The sequence below is a fragment of the Protopterus annectens genome, chromosome 7.part0 (genome assembly GCF_019279795.1).
Source record: "Protopterus annectens isolate FY-2018-M chromosome 7.part0, PAN1.0, whole genome shotgun sequence".
In the NCBI taxonomy this organism is placed as follows: domain Eukaryota; kingdom Metazoa; phylum Chordata; order Ceratodontiformes; family Protopteridae; genus Protopterus; species Protopterus annectens.
The window spans coordinates 1,508,410,715-1,508,432,714 of NC_056739.1; positions in this window are offsets into that span (position 1 = coordinate 1,508,410,715).

The following is a 22,000-nucleotide window of genomic DNA, read 5'->3' on the forward strand; positions in this document are numbered from 1 at the left end:
GAACTGTAATTTGTACATATACTTTGAACTTCATATGCTTACTGACTGCTTCATTACTTTTAACACACTCACATGTGCATCTCCATTCAAGGTTACATTCACTCTGGTTGACTATCAAAAATGGCACTGATCTCGCAAATGCTCAGCAACTTATATGCAAGTGCTATCTTGCTACAGTGGCTGGCTAGCTTCAATATACGCACTGAGTTAAAAGCATGGCAAACATGTTTGAAAATACCTACCTGATGTACTTCCCTGCTAACCAGCATGCCACAAGTGTTTAGAAGAACTGGTTTTGTAAAGCTGTCTATGCAAAACATAATTCTTTAAGAGAAATTACATTGTCTTTCTAGCCATTGGACTCACTTTTTAGAATACTACAGTAATTGATACTGATTGATGAGAATAAAGTGTTGTACACATGCATTAAGATACAATATATTTATGGCAGCTTTATGTGGGAAGCCTTCCTGGCTAAAGAGTCTGCTGCATGACTAATATTTCTGGCTACTGTTTCAACTACTGGTTGTATTTCCCTCTCCACACACACACATCACACACATGCACACAGAACAAATGCCCTTTAGTCTAAAATAAGTGATTGACACACACACTCAGTTTTACCAACCTGATTGAAATTCATCTCATCCAAACCAAAGAAATTGACAGACCAAAATTTTTGTAGAGGCAGTCCCATGTACCCTTAAACTCCCTCATTTCTAAATATTCTACCCCTGAGATTGCACAGCAGTGGGGGCAGAGTAACACTTCCTTATCCCACTGTTACACAGTGCAACAACTAACTTTACAATATGTAACAGTAGTAACTCTTGCACAGAAATGAAACCCTGTACTACTGTAACCCTGCCAGTGATGCCTAGTAAGCTATTTCTAAATGTGCACTCTTTCCATTCCAGTATGTGCTTTCAGTGATCACTTGTTACAACTGTTAGTCACAATAATTTCTGACTCAGCCATTTGCGTACATGATCGCCTGTCTGATTCCCCCCATGGCACCTTCAACAGGCAAAGTAACAGAATTGGTAAGCACAGGAGAAAATCATCCAATGACCAACAGATGGAAAGTGGTACTAGATGTGGTTGTAAGACATGCATGCTGCAGTAGATGTAACATTAGATCCAGTCTACAGTTCAAAAGGAACATTTTATATTTTTTAAGGAAAATGAACCCTCCTCATATAATTGATCCAATTTCAAACATATTGCAGTCTACTACAGAAGCAGTGCATGATATGCACATATTTTGTGTGTGTGTGTGGGGGGGGGGGGTTAATTTGTGTATAGTACAGAACTCCTTTAACTGCCACAGGGGTCAGTGTACGCATTGTAATAACTGCAGTTGATTAACTTACCTTTGCCCTCTGTTGTCACATTAAAATTCCCTGGCCAAACATTAGAAATTTCACAGTACTATACTGTCAATATGAGGAAAGGCACTTTGTTCATACTTTTTTAAATATTAAAAAAATGATGGAAGGCAGCTGATGAGGTGGACAGAACAGTGCAAAGCACACCATGGCTTTGTTGCAGGATGCTTGTGGGAAATAAATAGCATTGTGTTTACAGCAGTTAACTCATTTGCTGTTTGAGAAGCTACATGCCATTTCACATTGTATTTACTACACACGTGAATATCTATAACATTTGTGTTAAATCAGCAAATGCACTTTAGATTGTGGAAGCATAAAGGGAAGCAAGGGATTATATTCAGGATAATGAATGCTCACTAATGCTTAAGTAAACAAAAATAAATACAAATAATCCTCTCTGTGCGTCTTATTTTCCTGTCAGCAGCTAGAGTGTGATGCCCAAACGTGAGTATGTATGCCCACAGCTATTAAAATCACAGTTGGTCATTCATGAGCAAGTATATAGTTTTATATAAAAGCAGTTTAAAGTATTTATTCAGCTTGCCATTCACAGATGTCTTTTTTTATTAATTCAAATGAGGAGTCCCTTTGAACCTTAGATTATACAAAAACAAACTAAAATCCTAAACAGAGACTGGATTAAACAAGGAGTGCCAAAAACAAATGTATTTCTTAACAGGCTGTTTCTCATAAAAAGGATTGCAGATTGTGATTTTCAAGCTGGTATTAATTACACATGCAGAGATAAACAGTATTGCACTTTATCCTTTTCTTAACTTGAATACTGAGATAAAGTAATGAATATCTGTTTTACTTTTTGCCACTGTACTCTGAGCAATCCCTTATAACAACCACAACCATAGCTGTATTTCCTGCATTCAAAATGACAGCAACACTTTATAGGTTGGATATTTTCCTTTTGCAGCCCCCTATGGGAGCTTCTTGATGGCTTCCCTACCTGTTCTCCATCAGCCTATTAATTTGACTAGGGGCAAGGTCAGAAAACCGTAAACTCGATATGAGTCCTATATCCCATTTTTCTGCACAGTTGTCTGATTCCTCAATTAATTATCCTAAAGGTAAGACTTGTTTGATAGTAAACAGGACAGATTACTGGTCCCACAGTGGCCCCCTAACCAGTTCAGCCCCTAAATTTATAAGGCCAGCAAACATTAATTGGCTGAGCTGACAAGGTATAATGATAAGGCTCTCACTCACATCATCACTAACTCAGCTGTGCATATGCCCCTAGACAACACAATTCTGCCCTGGCCACCTCCATAAGTGACAGCCTACTCATTGGCAGGCATTGTTAATGTGACAGGCCAGGCTACGTTTCTCCTCCCAGGATGCACAAGCTGGCATCAGGTGTTTAAACCAATTCTCCCCATCTGGCTCCTTCAATACGTGTTATGCTAATCAAACATCATGAGCTAGATTCCATAAAACTTGCAGAAGCTATTTGCAGACATCACAGTACGCAGAAGGAAGACTTCAGCACACCTGGTGCAGATGCTGATTCCAGAAGTCACACTGAAGGTAGACCGAGTACTTAAGTATTCAGTGTTGGATAATTAGAGATTCCATTAATGCTGACCTGATTCCAAAACACATTGTACACGCACATAATGCAACTCAAATGCAACAAACAGGCATGCCAACTTGGCTTCTAAATTCCTCAAAGCATACTTTCTGGATGCCAAGAAATTCAAGTGAATACTACAGATTACAGAGAAATCTGTAGCAAACTGGAAAAAAATATAATGCTACCTGCTGTTAATATACTGCAACAGGCTGCAGTGATGCAAGCCATTAATAAGGCTATGGCTGTGCATCCCAGAAGGCAGCAAGCTAGAGTCAGAGCAAGACTGCAACTAAACCAGTAGTCAGAACAGCAAATAATTGGCAGATACTGTCTAGACAGTAATTGGTGCAGGCTTTCTGCAAAATGTGTGCCCCATATATGTTTGTGCAGAAGGAAGAAAACCTCATCCTTCTTGAAACCAAAGTGTATCTCATCCTGGGTGTACTTGCATCTGGTACATTCCAGAGACACATAGGGGATGCTGTAGGAGTAACACATACAGTTGCCAGTCATATCCTGGCAAAATGCATGGAAGTAATGTGCAGCAAGGTGGATTACTACATACACTTTCCATTCACCCCATGGCGAGAAGAACTGGAATGCCCCGATTCTGTAACATAGCAAACTTCCCAAATGAACACAATGCAAAAGATTACACACACATACCTATAAAGGCACCAGTACATCCAAAAACAGACCGATACATAAACAGAAAGGGCTGACCATTCTTCAACTGCCAGACTAAATGTGCAGCAGATGGCAGTATAGCAAACATCATGGCAGTATACCCTGGAGGTGTCCATTATGTTGTCATTTGGAGAGAAAGTGGAATGAGGATGCATTCCAGAAAGGTGAAATACCTGAGGGATTTCTACTGGGTAAATACAGGAATGCAGCTAATATGCAATTTAAGGATACCCCTATCAACAATATCTATTATGTCCAAAAGTGTTTTCATTCCCCTAAACAGGTGACTGTGGTTATCCACTTGAGCCATGGCTAATGACACCTTACCACGAACCATCAAACCCTGCACAAGAGGACTACAACAGAGCATATGCAACCAAAAACACCACAGAGCATGTGTTAGGTATATTAAAGCTAGGTTCAGATGTCTGGACACATCCGGGGGTGCACTGCAATATACATCTGAAAATACATCAAAGATGATGACAGTGTTTGTCATGTTGCACAACATACTAACCAGAGCAAATGGTGGTCTTCCAGCTGCAGGTGTGGGTGAACTACCCCTAAGATTCTCAAATGTCTGAAGAGGACATCCCACAGGTATCAGAGAAGGAGTAGGAGGACATAGGGGATAGAAGTCACAGGTGTAGGCAATATAGGATGCAACCAGAAGTGCAGTCCCAGGCAACACAGCAGCATCTGACCCAAATATCTGAGTCGTGGCAAGCCACATGTACATGAATGCACAGACTGAGCACTGATGTTCAAGTGTTGCCCCACCACAGCAATACAGATTGCATCTATTGGCAAGTATCCACTAGATGTACACGCTTACCATCACACATAACATAACACAATCATAACATATTCCAACATGAATATATGCAAATATGTCAAAACAGAGTTCATCAACTCAGGGCACAATTTGCACAGGTATGCAGTCACACTCAGATTGTTTTAAAACTGTATGATAAACAATTAGGGACACACATCAGTAATACACATCTATATTGCTATAATATAATAACATGAAAAGAGAAGTTATGCAGGATGTAATGCAGAAATTTTAATTTCAGAATAAATATCACAACACAGTGGTATTGAAATAATATGAGCCAGATATATGTATTACACCATTGGACACACTCTAATGCAGTCTCAGATGACCTCTCTGACATCTCACACCATGATCCTCTCTGCACTGACCAGGTACAGGCACATCTTGTCCTGGCTGCTCCACAAAGGAGATGGATGGGGCTGTAACACATGTTGAGATCAAGTAGCATGACTACAAGTTGAAGGCCTTGTGACTGGCGGGACCTCAGCAAATCATAGGATCATAGGAGATTACTAGGCTAATGGCCCTGGGGCCCATACCATCCTAGCCAAGAGTTTATCCCCAAAAAAGAAACCTCAATCAGCACTTGTCACCCCTGTCAATGAGGGACAAGGTGGAAACCCGGGACAAATTTGTGGTTTCCCATCCACTTATCAAGGTTGTGCTTGAAGAGGGTCAGCGACATACTTTGTTTGATGTGTATGGGGAGTCTATTCCAGAGACAGGGCAGCCTCTGGGAGACAAACACTGTCTCTACAGCAGGTTTTGTTAATCTCACATATTAGATTTAAGTCTTTCACTCAGGTAATGCACAAGAAGTTAGACTTATGGATATGGAGCATCGCTAGCAGAGCAGGGTCTGAGATTGCCTTGTAGGCAAGACACAGATCACCTCTAAGCAATCCATACAATACTGAGTAGCATGATAGTAATTTGAGCCTGTCCACATAGGACAGGTGTTGGAGGCCATGGATTCTATATGTGAGGTATTTCTGTGGCCTTTCCAGTTGGTGCAGGTGTTTGAAGCGATACATACCAAACAGGGTGCTGTGCTCAATTATTGGCCTAATGAGGGAGGAGTACAGAAAGGTAATCTCCTTTTTTATGGATACAATCCCTTTAGTTATGTGATGAACCAAGTAAAAGGCATTTATGACCACTGCCGCTACATGATAGTTAAATGTGAGATTGTTGTCAACCTGTGCACCCAGGTCTCTCACCACAGGTTGTGTGTTTAGGGGGTTGCTGTTGATGAGGTAATCAATAGAGGCTGTGTTTTTGCCAAATGGTATGAGAATACATTTTTTTGCATTTAACTTAAGGCCATGACTTTGGCATTAGTTATTTGTTACTGTGAGACCCTCTTGAAGTATGTTATAATTTGGGGAGTCAATGACAGTGTACGACTTACAGTCATCCACAAACTTGGTCAGCTACAGACCTTTTGTCTTTGCCTGGACCTCTGAGAAGTAGGTGCCAAACAATAGGGGTCACAGGACAGATCCCTGGGGGACACCACTAGTGATATGTCTGCTGTCAGAGGTGATGGCACCTATTTTGACCTTGTGGGCCCTATCAGTGAGCCAGCTGGCCATCCACCTGATGAGATAGGGATTTACACCAGGCTGTGTTAGCTTTTCAATGATACCCAAGTAGGAGATTGTGTCAAAGGCTTTGGCCAAGTCAAGGTAAGCTGTATGTACTGACTTTCCCTCATCCAGTGCCTTGGTGTCAGTCACAAAAAAAGTCAACCAGGTTCAACAGGCAAGATCTTCCCTTGACGAATTCGAACTGGGTAGGGTCAAGTACTTGAAGATTGCCTATGTCCTTGTTTATGAGGACCATAATAATAATAATAATAATAATATGCTCCATGGCCTTACAGATCAGACTTGTCAAGCTAATGAGGTGATAGTTTCCAGGGTCAGTAGTGGCACCATCATTGTTCAAAGAGATGACAATGGCAGTTCTCCACTCTGCTGGGATGAAGCCTGTACTTAGGCCTTGTTTGAATAGGGTGCTCAATGACAAGGCTAGTTCTTGCTGGAGATGTTGCAGAATACAACCTGGGATACTATTAGGTCCCATGGAAGCTGTGTTCTTTACCTTAGATAGGCCTTTAGCACTTGATCTATGGAGATATGAGGTGTGGGCCAAGTATCGGAGATGTCAAATGAGCCTTTGTGGTAGACGGGGGGGGGGGTGACGTTTGTACTGAACCTATCTGCTGGCAGGTTGGCTAAGTCAACAGGATCAATGTACATGGTACCATTAAGAATTAATTCAGAATAAACCTGGGCTTTGCCATGGAGGTGTCTGATGTAACTGAAAAAGGCTTCGTGGTCAGCCTTTGTTTTGGAGACTAGTTTCGATTCATAATTGACTTTGGAGGTTTTCACTAGTGATCTAATTTGCTTGTTGAGGCTAAGGGGAGAATTTTTCCAATTGTGAATTTGTGCCTTTTTACCCTTGGACAACAGTTTTTTCCTTTTGGGACAGCAGTTGTACTCTATGCTGGTTGAACTGCAGGCAGTGATTCTTGATTGCCAATGGTGGTTCTGTGGACATGTGGCTTACCTCTCACAGGTTTCAATCTGCTAGTCAGGGAATGCAGAATCCTGGTGGTAGAATGACACTACTGCAGTACCATAGAGGTCATGGTTTCCAGTGACCATGCCAGAGCTATCAGGCTCTCTTTCTGAGTGGCTAATGCAGCCATAACCTCACCTTGTCTGCGTTCTTGTCCTTCATGCATGAGACATAGCTGGTGTGCCACATGATCTGTGGTGCAGGCAAGTGCAAGTATGTCTGAACATTGCCATTTTTGTGATCATTCATTTGCCTTCAGCAGGATGCAGACACCCTCTGACACCTGGTCATGTGCAACATCGTCCCACCTACAAATACTTTGGCACCATGTTCTCAAATGTAGCTTGTTGGTCAATAGCATCACACTGTTCTATCCTATGAATGGCTAGACAAGTGGACCTCCACATCTGAGGCTACACCTATTGCTATATCACTGTCAACTTCATGGATGGACTCGCCAAATAACTCAAGGTTCTCTGTGACAGGGGCCATGATACCATATTGAGACACATCATGAACAACATCATATTTACTTGATGGGCTGCTGGATGGTACAGATGGTTGACGTGCTACAAAATAAAAAGACACAGATCAGGACAATGTGTTTACATCACATGATGGATATCATCAAAGTCATATGGCATGTATATCTCACTGCAATGTTACAGATAATAATGACTTCCCTTACAGTCTACTTTATGCATGTTTCATGGAATGTACATAAAGTAAATGCATAATCTGTTTACATGGCCAACATACATGATATAAATGTTGCATAACAAAGAAAAAACAAAACACCTGGCAAACACTCATGGGAAAAAGGTAATGTTGAACAGGGATGAACTTCAACTAGTATAGAGGAAAAAACAGCATTACTGATCATCATTTACACCATTAACCAGCTGAACACAGTTAAAGCATGCAGAATATGTGACATCCACACACACCACTCATATGTACACTTGAGGATGTTGATGCAGACTGACCTAGGAATGGTAAGAAGGACACAATATAAATAGAGGTCAACTACAGACTTAACAGAAAGGACAGGTATGAAACATAGTTAATAGCATACCACTGACAGAATTCCTGCTGTGTAGAGGCTGTCAGTTGTACTGTGCATCCTGCAGTGGAAAAGTAAAGAGAAAGACATACAATCATGTAATTAGGGTCTATATTAGATAAACAAAAGTTTATCTTACCGAACGCTGACATTATCGAAAATTCCAGAACTCGAAACTGAAATTATGGGGGGCTGCACCCCCCACACCCCCGCTAAATATATATTCCAACTACAAGATTGCACTTCAGTGAGGAAAGGGCAAATATTCCCATCTTCATTGTGCTGCGATCTCACAATTCTGGTTTTTGGTTCTGGGATTTTCGCTCATGTTAGGGTTCAGTAAGATAAACTTTCGTTTATCTAATATAGACCCTGATTTATCAAAAAGAATACTGACAGCAACACATATACAGCATAATAATATTGGTTGCAAATAGTCATGTGATGGACATTGTAACCAGATGTGCCTGTTTTGACAAATATTGACAAAAATGTCAGGTATGATGTGTGCTATGCATTGATGAAAGCTATAACAATTTTGCTGTAATATACCTTGTCTGTATGCACTTGAATATTTATGACTTTCCCCTCCACTTGACGTACCTATAGTGTACAATGGTAGGGAAACAATATAACAGTAAACAGCAGTGCAATGAAATGAGGTTGAGACACTAACAAAGTAGTGTTCACAGTAGCAGTATAGAGACACTCACCTTCAGATCCCTGGTTTAGGCCTGAAGTAGATAGTCCTATGAATATTAATGAAAACAGCATTACAAATGTCTGGACTGTTCTGTCTGTAACTTAGTTGTACCAATACATGTAACAGTCATCATCCTCACCTTGTATTCATGGCTCAAGTCTGCTGCTGTAAATCAAAAACAGCAACACATGAATATGCATGCTACAGCAATATACAGTGATTGTCTCAATATACATCCTTGTAATGGAAATAAATGCATATGTGTTTGTCCTGGAACTCTAGCTTCTTTTGGCTGCATGAAGGACCATGCTAAAGCAGAGTCATCTGCAGGCCTAATGGGATCAGTTGTAGCCTCCAACTGCATTTATTGGGTTGGTGAGATCTGTCCAGATTTCATTTGTACTGGAACTTTAGCTTCAATCCCACCACCTGAGATTCATTTGTCCCATCTTCTGTATGACACTAGTGTCATCCCTTGGTCTCTCAAAACATGTCACTCTGTTGGCTGCATGAATGATCATGTTAAAGCAGCATCATATACAGGCCTCCTTGGATAAGTTGTCACCTACAACTGCACTGATCATGCTGGTGATGTTTGTCCAGATTTCATTTCTCCAAATGCTATCACCTGAATGGCATAGGAGTCTCCTTCCATGGTGGTGGAGAGCATCAATTATGATGTCATTTTCCTGGGGGAGACATGGTTGGCCATCTGAAAGACATTGATATGCATATGCTGATATTCATGTTTGAACCTATTTATGCATTTCATTCTGTGAACAACATATATCAACATAAATAGCATATTCTCTGGTATATTGAAAATGTCTGTATAATGCTGTGGATGATTAATACTAATGTGACATATTACAAGTATCAATAATGCATTCATACATAACATTAGTAAAATCAAAATAACACAGTTTGTGAGTGGGATAAGAACCCCTAACAGTACATATATATTACATGGAGGTCCATAGACAACAGAATTATGTTACGAGTCTGCTTACATGTCACACTCAAATACTACAACAAATAACAATATGAAGAACTCATGGAATACGTTGGTAAACCTCAGGATCTATAGCCTGACCGCAGACAGTATGCATCCTTAGTATATTAAGCCAGTACTGACAATACCTTTGTTAAGAATCATCATTGAAGACATATTATTAACAGCAACAGCACATGTTTATAACAGTTTTGTTAAGAGGCATGAAATAAGAAATATCTATAATATCATCACATACTAGATATGGATAGTGTTAGAATTCGTAGCTTTCTGTAGTTACACCACAGAATGCAATGAATTACCAGTCTGTGGATGATCTGTAAATCAGCCTTTATATTCAGACTTACTAATCACAACAGAAAAGCTACCAACCGCCAATGTACCTCTCACTCCGAATCACAGAATCAAAGTACACCTTGTGTGCACCCAACTTTAAGTACCATTTGAGCCATACAGAATTTATGAGGTTAATTAAAATTCAGGGTTTTGGAACTCCATTCCTGCACAGCCACACAAATTGCTATCATACACTGAAACACCCAGGTGTACTGCATAAGCATCTAGTAGGTATCAATAAATGGTACCATGTGTGGCATGTGCCTGTTATCTTCCAATGATCTGATAACATGACATCAGTGCACCTTTCAAATATTGATTTTGATGCATTTACTGATCAGACCATTGCTAACAGCAAACTCAGTGGTACCTCAGTGAGTATTTTTCTGTTTTTATATTTTCCAGACATATTCAACTTGATGATTATAATGGCTAATTCAAGGAGGCTGAGATATGTACATGCACCCAACTGGACCGACAAGGAGATGACCCAGATATTGAGTGTATGCCCCAGATTGGAGCAGAGGATGAGAGCCAGACTAAGGAACTTCACCATGACTGACATGTGGTACCAGATGACAAGGGATCACTGACAGAGGATGAGGATCTACTGCAATGGACTGCAGGTTCATCACTGTTATGATGACCTGAATAAGAGGGGTGCAGAGGAGCTTTGAAGGAGGGTCCCTAAGGTGTGGAGGCAGCCCATAGATTCTTACAGAAAGTACCAATATTCTATGTATGCTTGTGCATTGCTACAAATTTTACAGGTTATTTCTCTGTACCATATATTTCAGATAGATGTTTTATAACCATGTATTTGCTGCTGTGATAATTAGCTAGTGGGGATAACTAAGTGGATTTGCTAAATACTGCCCTCTTAACTATGGATTTGATTCCCATATCATTAATTTATTTAATAATGTGCAAGATATCCATAAATATGTCCTTTGTAGATGTCCTTGTGCATTACAGATGCTACAGCATCTAGGCTCAAGATGACTGTGCACTTGGTAGTTTTCCATTATTGCCCCACTGCATCACCTATTGGACAAGTAAATATTGGAAAAAAAATATGTATATAACTTCATTATATCATTTCTCCTAAACAATTACACAGAAATATTTATTTAATTTAAAATGTAATGCCTTGCTAATGCATATGTTTTTAGTTATGTGTTGATAGCTGTTATTTCTTTACTATGAAAAGTCAAAAAATCGTTTGCATTTTTTTGTATTCATCTGTCTTCCACAGGATTTCTAATAAACACCTGCAGTACCTGTTTTGCACAGTGTAACGCTTGCTTACTGTAAGCGTGGACTGTAAAACAATTGGCCAGCCTCTATAAATTATATGTTGTGGATTCAAAACCACATAGGAGAACACCTATCTTGCATCTGCTACCTTGGTTAATTTCACCCATAGCATTTTTGGAAAACCATATTGCAATACTTTATATTAATATTTATGTTATACATGGTAATAACTCACTGATATAGTCTTTGAATTTCTATGAATATGGCCATAATCCTTAACAGTCTGATAAGATCAGCCCCTGGATTCACTATTCTGCCATGCAGGACTAGCTTAGTCCTGCATGGAAATGGCTGTTTAGGAGCAGCATGGCAGTGCGCCATGTATATTAATTAAGACGCGTTGCCTGAACTCCTAAATGGACATGGAGCATGTACGAGTGCAAAGGGCATGTCTGAGAGCAGAACTCTCAGAATATACACTCCCCTGCAATCAAGAACAGCAGTTTAGCAATAAGAATGAGTGAAACCATTCATAGGTGCTTGCATACCTCCAGCAACATCCCCCCAAGTTTATAAGAGCAACAGTTAAAATATAAAATATAAACAAGCTAACTTTTTTTATCAAACAGATAAAATTTAACTGTAAGTGCACGGGTTTGCCCATTGCTTAGCTACATATTCTGCAGCTTAAATAGCGCAAGAGGATAAATATCAAGACATATGCAAATGAAACTGTACTGCAATAGTGTAGTGGGCAGATTATTTGCTGTATGAACAGTCATTCCTGGTTCGAGTCTCACTCCAGTACATTCCATTTTCCAAGTTAAATCATTTTATGAACAATATTTTTTTTGCATAACCTACTAAATAACATATATTGGGAACTGGAGTACTGCATTAAATGCAGATGTGAGGTGTCATTGTTATAATGTTGTAAAATCCACAGATAAACACAAGTGCCCCACACAGCATATGTACACATGAATCAGGGATACAAATCGAAGGTATAATGTGTAATGAAAGACAAATCCATAGAGTGTCCAAATCCACCACCTTCCCAAGAACCATTTTACATTTCTGTCTAAATTAATGCTGGGGTAAGTGGAGTAAGCACTATTAAGCAGTGGTAAGTGGGAGTTAGCATATTTAAGCAGTGGTAAGCGGGTTTAAGCCCATTTGCATGGGGGTAAGCAATGCGCACACAGGTTAAGCAATATTGAAACTCTCTGTAAGCATATTTAACTAATTTTAATTAATGACATGGGAATCAAATATATATTTGTGAACTGGAGTACTGCATTAAGTCCAGATGTGAGGTGTCATTGTAATAAAGTGTTGAAATTCCCTAATAAATATAAGGACCCCATACAGTATATGTACGCATGAATCATGGATACCAAACACATATATAACATGTAATGAATAATAAATCAATGCCAAACAGCAAATAGTATGCAAATACAAAATTAAGCAATGCTAAGCATTACACAGCCCAGCTTACTAGGTGCAAGCAATGTTTAGGCCAGTTAAATCAGTTTGCCCATTAGTATGCCCCTTTAAGCAATGTCAACCTTAGAAATAACAAACACTAAAACCAAGTAGAAAAATATGAAGAGGATCACCAAAGGAACACTGCAGAGCTAAATCAAGAAAATGTAATGAAAAAAGTTAAGCGCTTTTGTCAAAATCACAAGACTTCATCAGAGCAAGAACATACAAAAAATGCCATATTTAAATACCCTAACCCTTACAGCCATTGGTTGACAAAGCAAACATCATTTCCTGTAAAATAATTAAGCAGTTTAAAAAGACAGTAGCACATAATCACAGTAACTGCCCACTACAACACAACAGTTGCCACCTACCAACCACATAGACATTAATGTATTATGTATTGAAGTATGATTTATTTATTTTTTTAAAACACAACTTTATTAATTTCATATCAAAACAAGACAAATATACAACACTGGAGGCAAAAAAGGTGGGATAATCCCGCTGGGGAAAAAAAAAAAAAAAAAAAAAACAGATGCTTCCAAAAACAACTAATATACAAACGTGCCAAGCTTCCCAAGTATACATAGAAACAAGTCAATAATAGAAGCTAGATAAAAAAAATGAACTTAATATACTACAAATCACCTTGAAGACTACAAATACTCTATAGTGAAGGAATTAGGAGGAATAAGTAGGAATTGTTATAGAAAGATTACTAATCATTGGATAAAACAGAAAAATGAAATCCCATAGTTTCTGGTAGTATTTCCATCTACTAGGATTACTTAATAACAACTTATGAGATTGAATGTACTGAATAGCTAAGATCTTAAAATCTTTCCATTTAAGTTTAGTACGATCCAACCAGTGTTTAGTAATATAATATTTGATCAAAAGACAAATAATGATTAGGGCATGAAGTTTGATTTTGGGCATGTGAATATTTGTAATATGCAGTAGCGCCATTTCCCAGGTAAGTGTAGATTTATGGTAACCCATTTTCTCTAAACAGACTTTAAGTGAACACCAGAGGTTATATGCATATTTACAAAACCATAATATATGTACCAGATCAGTATATGGATATGAGCAGCAGGAGCATATAGTGGAATGATTGGGATCAAATTTGTTTAAATGAACTGGGGTAAGGTATAAATTGTTAAAGATCATGAATTGTGTATAAAGAGGCTTTTTATATGGTGAGAACATCAGAGTATGTTTAATAGCCAGTAATTTCTGATTCATTATGAGGTTGTTCCCCTGATGATCCCAATATTCCGCAAGAACAATTTTCCCTTGATTTGAAAAGTTGGAAAAGGATCTGTACACTATTGAGATCATGTTTTTCTTATAGGTTAGATTTTGGAGAAGGGTTTCTACCTGTTTCTGTTCCTCCTCCGTGCTCGGGAAGTTGTGAATTATGGATTGAGTAAGTTCTCTAAGTTGTCTCAAGATAGAGATATGTTTTTTAGATAAACCCAAAGCCATTCGTAAGTCAATTAAAGATAAGAGGTTATATTTATGTATATCCCATAGGGTAAAGTCTTTAATTAATGGGAAATCATCCGGTTTGATCATTGTATTGTTCAAGGTTATATTTGGATTAAGATGGAAAGGCTGAAGTAGGAGGAGGGCGTTTTCCAGTTTAATATATTGGAATAAGTCTTGGAAAGTTTTTATTAGTCCCTTAAGAGTGGGGAGAAGATTTAATTTTTTGAGGTTGTATTTATTTAAAAACGGTAGTGCCTTAGGGTTGATATTATTGGCTGGTGTATAGTTGTACCATAGTTTAACCCACAGTGGAGACCAAATGGTAGAGTTTGGTAGATACTTTGCGATTGTGTAAATTCTATTTGCTTGAATGATTTTATAATATAGAAGTAGATTGGGCATCGCTAACCCCCCTGTGTTTTTGGTAAAGTGAGCCTTTGATATGAAATCCTGACCGATTTAGGGTGCCATATAAATTTTGTGAAGGCTTTATGAATTTTGTTAAAGAGCGAAATTGGAGAGGAGGAGACCGAGGAGTTTAGTAGGTAGAGAAGTTTAGGAAAGACATTCATCTTAATGATAGAGGTTTTGGCGAGCATTGGGAGGTTCAATTTTTGCCATCTTAAGATATCCTGGGAGATGGAGATCCAGGTTTTGGATAAATTAGATTGTAAAATAGACGTAGAAGTGTGGTCATAGTGCACTCCTAGATATTTAAGGGAGTACTTTATATGAGCAGATATGTCTGGGAATAGATATTTTTTATGAACTAGGGGGTTAATCTGGAAGATGAAGGATTTATTTTTATTTATTTGATATCCAGCTATATCGGCAAAGGTATTCAAGGATCTAACTAGCTTTCCCATATCAGTCAGTGGATGTTCAAAGTAAAGGTTCAAGTCATCCATAAAAGCAGTTAGACACACTTTGGTGTTAAAGAATTTAGGGATCGAATGATATGTTTGCTGTGTTAAAAGTAAAAATAAAGGTTCGATATATAGGTTGAACAATAGAGGTGAGAGAGGACAACCCTGTCTGGTTCCATTCACAATTTTTATTGGTTGTGAATATTGTCCATTAATGTATAATCTCGTGTAGGAATTGTGATACAATGTTTTAATAATACTGATAAATTCAGAAGGGATATTAAAAGAAGACAGTATCATGAATAGAAAATCCCAATTGACCCTGTCAAAAGCTTTACTAGCGTCTATTACCCATGCATAAATAGGATTTATTTCCCTTTTTGTAATGTTTATCATCGATTCTAAAGTTAGGGAATTATCCCAAGTATGTCTGTTGGTCGTGAACCCGGATTGTTCAGAAGAAATTAGGGAGTGCATCATCTTTTTAAGTCTATTGGCCAAGATAGCTGTAAAAATTTTTATGTCCACATTCATAATAGAGATTGGTCTAAAGTTATTTAAGTTTGTGGTATCAAGGGTGTTTTTAGGAATTAGGATAGTTTTGGAGTGATTAATATATTTGTCGAAGATTCCATCGTTTGTAATATGCTCATAAAGTTGTAAAAGAATGGGCACCAATTTAGTTTTAAAAGATTTATAAAACTCGGAGGTAAACCCGTCCGAGCCCGGAGCTTTCCCTAGTTTAATATTATCAATAGCTTTGTGGATCTCTGAGCTCTTGATTGGAGCTATGAGGTCGTTCCTCTGGGCTTTAGATAATTTTGGGAAAGAGAGGTTGGCTAAAAATTCCCTCATCTCTTTCTGTGAGGGTAGAGTAGTGTTGAGTGCATAGATATCACTGTAGATTTGATGGAACAGATGAATGACTTGTGCGTTCGACTTATAGAGAGTGTTACAATGTTTAATCAATGTAATTCTAGGGGCTCTGGGCGAACAACTTACCAATCTGGCAAGAGCCTTAGATGGAGTTTGTAAAGTTTCAGAGTATTTGGCAATATATAGAAGTTCTAAAAGAGAGAAGTTGGATTGTTGGAGTTCCAGTAGATCCTTTTGTTTGATAAATAATTGTTTTTCTATCTCTGGAGAGAACTTTTTCTGGAGTTTATCATCCAAGATTTTGATTTCTGATCTAATTTCATCTTCCCTAACTTTATTAAGTTTTTTAAGATAAGTAGCTTTCTTAATGAATATCCCCCTCATTACAGCTTTACATGCAGCCCACCTGATGTCAAATGGAATATTCATGTCTCAATGGGGTGCGAAAAGTTCTTTAATAGTAAGCGTGATATCCTCAACTACTGACTGTTCTCTAAGTAAATTACTATTTAGTGACCAATTATAATTTTTGTACTTTGGGAATGAGTTAACTGTAGGAACTAATGCCAGTATTATTTTTGAATGGTCAGATAAGAATCTTGGGTCAGCTCTGAATTTGGTTTGGTCATTAGATAGAGTGCTTGAAATTAAAAAGAAGTCTATGCGTGACCAAGAATGGTGACATTTTGAATAATAGGTAAAGCTATTATTATTCCCCGGGTCGCTTTCAAATGAGATAGGATCAATAAAATCAAAATCCAAGATTAATTCTTTTAAGACTAGGGAGTCCTGAAGGTTCAGGGAAGTTGGTTTGCCTGTTCTGTCTATATTGGGGTCAATGACCATATTCCAATCACCCCCTAGAATAAACATATGGTTAAGGAATTTAAGAAGAAGGTTGTAAATATTAATAATAAAATCTTGTTGACCCAAACATGGACCATATATATTTAGGAATTGGAACGGTTTGTTTAATTTATGGGTTAGACATGTAAAGAAACACCATCTGCCCTCCTGATCCATCCCTCGGTCAATAATCGATGGTTTAAAGGATTTTTTAATGATGACAGCGACTCCTCTAGAGTTATTGGAATTACCCGAGGTTATAATTTCTTTTACCAATTTTCTATTATTCTCCTTTTCCCATTCATCATTTCTCATATGAGCCTCCTGTATAAAGCACACTTCAGCCTGGGATTTATAGAGCAAGTGTAATACCAAATTCCTTTTGTCTTTTGATTGGAGCCCCCTAATATTCCAGGATAGAATATTCCAATTGTTAACCATTATTTAACATGAGTAGGTAGTCCATATGAGAGTATTGGAGATATAGAATAATTGCAAAGAGTAGATTATTAGTGAATTTGTAGTGAATATAAATACAAGCAGTGATGGCACAACACTCTCTCAATACTAACCCCGTGCCTAGCCATACTTCCTACCATTGAGAGAGGACGAAAACTATGTACACTATAAAAATGCAGTCTTATTAAAAAAGAGGTGCAATGAAGGATCAAGAAATACAAACAATATCTACAATTAATACACAATATCACTGTAATTCCCTCACAAGTCATCCAAAACCCTTCTTATCATATCCATATAGCTTCCTCCAACATAAGATTAACTTTAAGGGGGTGGTTCATGGAGTATGTTTACCCTACATCAATTGGTTTGGTTAACTGTAGAGTTCTCCATAGGTAGTTTTCCAGGGGATTTTATTATGAAGCCTCCCTAAGCTCAAAAAGCGGTTACACAGGCATCTATTAGAATAACTAGATATAATCATTATTCATTAACCGTGTATAGATGGTATAAGAGTTTATCATACCTATGTATTGCATAGTGACATAAGCTTTAAATGTTTTTCTTTGCAGTCTATGTTCGATAACAATACAAGTAATTTCAATCAAAGTGAACCAATGTTATAATTTAAGATATATTTCAAACTATTAGAAGCTCAACAATGAAGTGATAATAATTAGGGTCAAAGCATTTTAACAGTATATAAGCAATGAAGTGAGGAGTAGTCTCCAGATTGACATTCTAATGAGCAAATAACATAAAGAATTTACCAAAAATGGCAATCTCATTCTAGTAATACTGCATAACAGTGATCCCATTCATCCTGGCAGCACCTTCTATGTTATCTCTTGCATATGAGCATTGACTAATAAATAACATTTTATCATCCAAGTTGTCAGGTGAAATATTTAATGCCCTTTCTCCATGGATTGTAAAAAGAATGTTGAGACTATGTTAGTAAGAGCAGTTATGCCCACATACTTCAGGTTGATATGAATGCATGTATGCAAGTTTGGCTTGTTTTCTAGTATAATTAGCATAGGTTGCCAGAATGTGTAGCAAATCCATTTAGAAGACAGTGGAAAAGCTTTTAAGTGATAATGTGTGTGCATCCCTAATAAAGTGCAGCAAGCTACCAGTTTTCTATCAGGTTTCTGTATCTCTTATCCTTGCAGATGGCAGATCTGTGGGATGTAAAATGTTTTCTGCCTGGACAATTCTAAGACAGCATGCGTCTAAAATCAAACTACTTGTAGAATACTTCGGGCTTGTAAAATTTGACTTGATTCCTGAACCAAGATACATAGACCTAACTGAGGCTTAACATTTTACTATATACTGAAAATATCCTGTTTTAGATTCCCCATTTAAGTTCATAGTTTTTATTTACTTGGCATATTAATTTCACTGGAGCTTATTCTAATTAGAGAAGAAGAGGATTCCTCACATAATCACCAAGTTGCAATGCAGTCCGAATCGCACAGCTCAATAAACATCATTGGTCCAGACAATGAATAGGATGATATTTGATTTTATACAGGCTGGTCATGGGAGTTCTAAGTGAGGCATTTTCTTTAAGATGGAATATACTTAGACTAAGACCAAACTTATCTAAGACATGCAGGTATGTATCCCACTTCTGTACGACTACTCAAATTTCCCCCGTAGGCGTGTCTATAGGTAAGGATATAGTTGCGTACAAAATAAAAACTTGTTTATCTAACGAATATCAGATGAGGATCCAAATGGATCCCTATCCCCAAAACAACCACATCAGTAGGTAGTCCAGTAAATTTATCCACTTACTAATGTTCGTGATCTGGGGTTCTGTTCACTAGGGCAAGAAACTGTTCTATTTTATATTAGAACAATAAGACTACTATTGGTTTAGACCGGGATTGTGGAGCAGGTATTAAAAATAAAATGTCCTATTATTTATCTGATCTAAAATAACATTGAATAGTAGATAAAATATGGAGGTTAATGCAGAGTATTCATCATGAGTCTTATGCCACCTTTAAATGTATGGGTAACATTCTAGGTTCAAGTTTGCAGGTAGAACAGTAAAGTTCCAGTTTGATCAGGACCTAATAACCAGTTACAGCTAATCTGAATAATAAATACCTCTCGCCCTATTAAACAAGTCATTTAGATGGGATTCGAAGTTCTTAAGAGTGGCATAGTAAAGACCTCTTATAAGTCCAATGTTGTGGATAATGGAGTTCCTTCGTAGAAGTGATGGAAGTTTACTTTAGCATTTCCGGTTTTGAGTGAGCAACCATCAAAATCTGACAGTGCGCTTACAGGTAACAGATCCCCTATTCAGCTTAGAACAGTATAAATGGTCCCATTGAAGTAACTTTAGCGACGGTTCAGGGAGTAAATGTTTTGTTATTAACAGCTGAATAAATGGAAAACCGGTACCAAACAAGGCTTGTAAAGTATCTTGAGGGCTTATATTTTCAAGCACACGGAGCCAGAGGGATTAATGACTGGAAGGCGTTGATCCAAAGCATTTCACAAAAATTATGTCTGCTTCATTAGGTGTTGGCATGGTATATTTAACTTCTTTAAAGGTAAAGGATAATGAGTGTGGGAACCTCATTTGGAATTTTATTTTTCTGGCTATAAGATCCAAGCAGTATGGGGAGAGCTTGCGTCGTTTCTCTCTAATTTCAGTGGGTAGGTCTTGTGCGATGCTGATTTTCTGGTTGTTCCAAGTGAAATTTACTGATTTCTTATAAGCGGTGAGAATATTTTGGGTATCCTGGAAGTTAAGCATTTTAACGTAGATGGGTCTGGGTGGTACAGATGCCTGTTGTTTCTGTAGGGCTCTATGTGCTCTTTCGATGGTATATTTAGTAGGAGAGTTATTCACTTGTAGAAGAGTATTAAAAACTTGTGTGATGGTTTCGGTTAGTTGATAGGTTTCATATTCTCAGATAAACCTCTTATTATCAAGTTATTTCGCCTACTTCTGGCCTCCAGATCTATAATCTTAGTTTGGATGTCAGATAAGGTTTTATCTCTGAATTGAATTTCAGCTTTCAAATGCTCAATTTCTATCTCGTTTGATTTAGATTTGTCTTCAACTAAATCCAGTCGATCAGCTACTTTATTAATTGTAGAGCCAAAGGAAGTCATTTTCTCCGACAGTTCTTGGATCGCTGAATGCAGGGGAAGGAGAGCGCTTTTCAGCTCGTCGATCTGGAGTGTTCCTTCATTTTTCTGTTTTGTTGGAATTTTTATTGGTTCTTGATTACATTTAGCAGATCTAGGTCTTTTAGCTTCTTTTTCTGGTGAAGTTGAGATAGTGGAGAATTTTACTTTAGTGTTTTGAAAGTCCATGTTTTCAATTTCCTTCGGCATAGTACACTGAGTTCTCTGGAGGGTGTTGTCTATTGCTGTAGTGCTGAAGTCTTCAGGCCTCTAAAATCCATGTGTAGGAACGCTGTTCTCTTGTAGTGGATTATTTGCAGTAATCTATAGCAGTATTCCCCCAAGAAGATGTAAAATTCCAATTTCAGATTCTTCTACCAGAGTGTAGGTTTGAATTAGTATGGTCTATGATCGAGAATTCAATGAATTTGATATAACACTCATTATTTGGAAGGGGAGCTATAAGGAGAGGGTGTTTTCAGTCAACCGCCATATTGGAATTGCATTGAAGTATGATTTAAAACACAGATCTTGAATAAAATCACATAAAAAAGCTGATTTTAGTTTTAATACAGAACTAATGGATAACTTGTCATTGAGCCCAGGTGGTTGACATGCATTTAATTTAATCTGCCACTTGAGCTCTAAATATTCAAGGAAGTCATCATCGGACCCCCCACATGGACCCAGGTCTACTTGTTCAAGTACAAAAAATTTAAAATAATGCATCGGGTGTACCTTTATATGCTTAAATAAAGCACTGGTTTCTTTATTTTTAGTATATCATAGTTGTGTTGATATATTCTTTGTCTGAGGGCTCTGATTGCCTTCCCCACATAGTACCCGTCACATACCATGCAGGTTGCAATATATACCACTCCCTTGGTGTAACAGTAACACTTCCTATTAGTAGTAATTTTACCACAGTTTCTGACTCTGATGGAATCAGTGTCCAATATATAGGGGCATTGTCCACACCTCCCACATTTAAAAGTTCCACCTAGACCTGCCTTTAAATTTCTCCTCTCCACCAGGCCTTTCAAGGAGGTGCCCTTTTCGTAAACCACAAGAGGTTTTCCCCCCAACCTTTTGTTGATCTTCTCATCCAAACAAAAAAAATGGTCCAAAATCATAAATGATGCTTCTAATGTTAAAAAAATCCCTAGTTAAGGGCAGGACACATACCCTAGTAAAACTGTCAGTTTTGACCAAATCAAGAGTATAGAATAAATACCCCCAGCTGTTTTTGATTTGACTTCTTCAGCTATGTCATTGAGAAAGTTAAAGGGGTAACCTCTTTTCTGCAACATTCCCATTAAGACATGGCCAATCTCACGCATTGACC